At 47.6% G+C, this 4,942-nt stretch overlaps 1 non-coding gene across 1 annotated transcript; it reads left to right on the forward strand.

Moving 5' to 3' along the window:
* The first annotated feature begins 4,398 nt into the window (after positions 1-4,398).
* Positions 4,399-4,471, forward strand: TRNAF-GAA. Its single transcript has one exon. It is a non-coding gene; the product is annotated as a tRNA-Phe (tRNA).
* The last annotated feature ends 471 nt before the right edge of the window (positions 4,472-4,942 follow it).

The raw sequence follows: 4,942 nt of genomic DNA on the forward strand, positions 1-4,942 counted from the left end.
GTACCGATGCCCCCACACACTTTTAGGGAGCTTCCAGCGCTCATGCCCAGCCTCACCAAATGCAAGAGTCATGGGCCACCTATTCTCTGGGTCTTCACTAACCAAGCCCCTCCCCAAGCTATGTTGATGGGAGAAGCCCTCCTGTTGACACAGCGCTAGCTACACTGGGGTTAGTTTAATATAACTGCATTGCTCAGGTTACATTTTTTACACCCCTATGTATTGTAGTTACACCAACCTAATTTTGTAGCATAGACCTGTGCAAAGAATCACACACACACTTTGGGAGGAAAACTTCACCTGCTCCTCTACTTTACAGAATCCAAACACAAGCAATGCTGGTCAGATACAGAGCTAGATGGACCTTTGATCTAGCCCAGTGTGGTATTTCTTATGGTTTAAATTACACTCACAGGCACTGATAATAGAGTTACTGAAAGTTTGGGAGTTAGGAGCGGGTAGGTGAGTATTCCAGTCCCCTCACAGATGACCCCCTCCCTCTGGGACAGGGACAGGTCTAAGCTCTCACACCAAATACTCATTGTGGCTGCCTGAATCTGTGGGCAGCTCATTTAGTTTACACTGAGGATTGAGTCCTGCTTTGTGCACCATGTCTGAGAATGAAAATCCTAAACCACCCTTTGAAATAACAAATGCAGCAGGACGTGTTTTTGTCCCTGCCCCAAAGCAGACAGAGCAATGGAGAAATGCCATTGAGTCCAGGGTAATACTTCACTGTGGTTTTACCATTTCCACTTGCTAAACTCCCTCCCAACCTTCTGGGCTCCTAGAGCAGGGTACTGAGCCTGAGCCTGAGCCGAGACACGTACACTGCAGCTTTACACACCAAGCCACATGACCCTGATTAATCTGACATGGGTCAGCTGTGGGTGTTTCATTGCACTGTAGACCTATCCTAACATTATGTCTACACAGCAATTAAAACACCCAGGGCACCTGTCTCAAAGCCCGTGTCAGCTGACTCAGGGCTTATGGGGCTTGGGCTGCAAGACTATAAAATTACAGTGCAGACATATGGGCTTGTGCCCAACCTCTGTTTTTTCCATTACCTGTCCAGCCAGTATGGTAGCATGCTGTTTGAGCCATCTCACTGCCATAGACATTAGTTGCACAATTCTTGTTTTACTTTTATTATTATTTTTTAGAGCCTTGGTTTCTACCCTTGCTCTATATGGGGGAGGGATAGCTTAGTGAGTTGAGCATTGGCCTGCTAAACCCAGGGTTGTAACTTCAATCCTTGAGGGGGCAAATCAGTACTTGGTCCTGCTAATGAAGGCAGGGGGCTGGACTCAATGACCTTTCAGGGTCCCTTCCACTTCCATGAGATAGGTGTCTCTCTCTCTCTCTCTCTCTCTATATATATATATATATGCCAGTCCATGTTTCCCTTCTTTTTTTAAATTCATATGGACCCCCTATACTGGCAATTCAGCGGGTCCATGAGTTATCAAACTCTGTGGGGATGTAAAGGGAGGGGATAAGGGGGTTCCCTAGCTCGAGGTTTTCTGCCATGTTAGATCGTGGTTCCTACAGCGGACAGCTCGCTTACTCACCAGATCAGCGGTCGGGGTCACCAGTGTCGTCAGACGCTCCCGGTGTGGTGCTCTGTGCTGTTCAATGTTGATATCAATCCGCTGCGTGCGTGTGTTCCCACTGCGTGCTGCCCCAGCTCTACACAGATAGTTGACACAGCAGACCCTGAGAGAACCCCCAATGACCACAGACTCTAGTATGGTACGAAGGCACGTCGGCCAGGTTTATTGTCGAAGAGAAACACAGTCTCCAGATTTCCCTGGCATAGAAGTCCAAGGTGCTGCTAAGGTGCTGCTAGCTAGTACATATGTGCTCCCTGACAATGGACTCAGCTCAGTCAGTGGCGGGACTTTCCACTGCCCCCTAGGCTGGACAAAGATATCCACTCAGGGGTGCATTCGTATACACAGGTACAAACAAGTTAAACATCACTCCTGATGTATTGAGGTGCAACCCCTCTACGTAGTAAGGTGCCGCCTCTCACCTTGTACATGTTGGTTTGAACAAAACAACTCTATCCATCATATTCCCCTTTTGGCCCTGTCATTGGGATGGGACAGCTTGTTCCTTGTTATGTGTGGAATGTACAAGTATGCAAATGTTCTGATATCTGGTGTCCAGTACCTTTTAGGTGTGTCTCTTTTTGCAGCATGAGCCCTTTCCTTGCCAGCTTCTGTGAGCAGGGCCTGCCTCTGGCTCACAGCTTAACTTTGCTTTATGTTAGCAAAGTCTTGACCATTACTTTAGTTCAGGCCTTAGGCCTCATACCGGGCCTCTGATACCAAGGTTTATATCTCAGGGCCTCCTCTTACTACACCTGGGAGTGGGACTACACCTGGGAGTGGGACCACGGGGAAGGGACATGGAAAGGGGTAAGTGGGCTGAGGCAGGGGCCAGAGCTGGGAGTGGGGGCAGAGACCGGCAGCAGAGCCACAAGAGTAGGGCCAGGAGAGGAGTCCTGGGAGCCATGCCAGCAGCTGGGGCTGCAGCCAGGAGTGGAGCTGGATGGCACTCCCTCCCCACACCCTGTGGGGGCTGGCCTGGGCCCCAGTGGCATTCCCCTGAATGTTACTCCATTCCACCTAGCAGGATGCACCCCACATTTTGGACCTCTGACCTAGATAATCATGCAACAAATAGGGGAAACTGAGGTATACACAATATGTATACAAAACGTTCAGAAAATTCCCACTTCGTCACAGGATTGTCAGTGGGGTCTGAGCTGGGCAGCAGAACAGGGAAAGTGGGGAGGTTTCCCTTTGGAAAAATTAAACTGAAAAACATCCCCCTGTGTTCCTGCAAAAGCCTCTCATTTATCCCTTAGCCCCCTTCCCCATGAAAATCTCCACCTCTGCCCTGGCACACAGAGACCCCCTCACTACAATGCAGATTTTAAACTTTTCTTACTTTTCCTTGGCCTTCTACAAACATTTTCCCCATCAAAATGATCAAGAGCTTTTAAAATGAGAATAAGAGAACAAACTAAATCAAAACCAAAGAAACTGCTATCAACCTCCCCACCACACACAGTTTGGGTCTGAATTTTTCTACTGAAATGTTGAGACAATAAAACTCACACTGCTATTGTCCAGAAAAGAAACCTAAACCGCCCATGCAGTACCTAGGACATCTATGTCTGAATCACCAAGGCTTCAGCTCCTTTGGTGAGATTTCCAGCTGCCCAATATTGCTGCTATTCCAGGGGAGCAATTCTTGACTCCTGTAAGCATTTATCTCAGCCCCGTTCTGTGCATCATGGGTTTCTCTAGGAAAGGGCAGTGAATGGTTTTAGGTTCCAGTGATCCTCATTCAAATCAAACTAGAACCTAAGAATCCTTCCCCTTTCCCAGGTTGTGTGAGGGGAGACATTTAAAAGAGCTCTCTGAGCTATAGCACGTGGCTAAGTAAAGAGAAAAAGCCTTATATTCCCCCTCTGCTTTGGGTGCTGGGTTTACTCCTGAAGTCTCTGCCACCCACATAGTGACCTATAGCTCATCCCTAACCCTTGATGCTGCTCCTTTCTATAGAATGTGAAAGGAGCGAAGGCAGCGCAGGAGCCATCTCGGGATGCAGTTCTGAGGCTTTCAGAGAGACACATTGCCTGAGACATCAGACTGCTGTAAACCATGCAGCCACCCCCTCAATCAGGGGCCTGTTCCAGCCCTGAGTCTGGGCTACCTCCCACAAAGCAGGGTGCCCACAGATTACAGCCTGAAAACAGGCATGTGAAACTAACTCCTGCTCTCCCTGACAGGGCCTTCCCTAGACCAAGCGGCATCCCAGGCAAGAAGTGTCTTTGGTTTCCCCCCCACCCCCGCTTCATATGTTAAACCATTGAATTCCTTGTTTTTTATTGCACTTGTAGCTCATTTCATGATTTTGATGCACAATTTGGATGCATGATTTTCTCTATCATATAAGACAATAAATTTTCATGATAGGATGTGTAAATCTGTATTTATTCATGCCATATATAAGCAAATAAAAAAATCATTTCCTTTAAGCATATAGAAACTTTTAATTTTAACAGTAACTGAAATGTACTAACATCTAGAAATGGAACTGTCACCAACACAGGGTGGGCCAGTATAAAATAGTGCTTCAGTAAGAGACAGCGTTAAAATGTTAACCCTAAGCCTTTTGTTCAGAGATCGCTTTTCTCGCCTTTCCTCCATGAACTGAAGCACAGCATTAGAGAGGTCCAAAGACTAGTTGATGACATTTCCAAATGCTAAAATAGCAAGCGATGTCAGTCTTGCATTGGCCATTGTTGATTGGAGAGATGTTTTATTGAGAATATGCTTCAAGGTGACAAGCAGCAGGCGAAAAAAGCCTCCTACAGGTGCTGAAGTAGCTCAGTTGGGAGAGCATTAGACTGAAGCTCTAAAGGTCCCTGGTTCAATCCCAGGCTTCAGCATGCTCTTTTGTCCCTCTTTCTGCAGTGGTGGGCTGTTTTCTGGAAACACAGCAGTGCCTTTACCCAATGCAAGTCCCTCATTTCAGGCTTTGCTACGGGAAAAGACAGCATTGGCTTCTGCACCCAGTTGGCCACCTGACCTTTCTTTCTTCTCTTGCTCTTTCTCAGCAAGGGGAAGAAAAAGAAGCTCCCCTTCAAGCTGGAGTCACAAGGGTGATGTGAGGATGACTTCCTGAGCCCCGACTACAGTCCTCTGCTCTTCCAGCTGACCTATCGAAGGGCTGCTGCCACTTTCTTCAGGTTCACCCATTGGTGTGTGCCAGGGTGAGCACCACCAAAGTGCATGGAATTTGAGTATGGGGCAGGGCAGCACCCTGTGATGGAGTTTCTGTAGTGTAGTGGTTATCACGTTTGCCTAACATGCAAAAGGACCTCAGCCCAAAACCAGGCAGAAACATGCTGGCTTCCTTT

Source organism: Terrapene carolina, unplaced genomic scaffold (genome assembly GCF_002925995.2).
Source record: "Terrapene carolina triunguis isolate 2854851 unplaced genomic scaffold, T_m_triunguis-2.0 Scaffold638, whole genome shotgun sequence".
NCBI lineage: Eukaryota > Metazoa > Chordata > Testudines > Emydidae > Terrapene > Terrapene triunguis.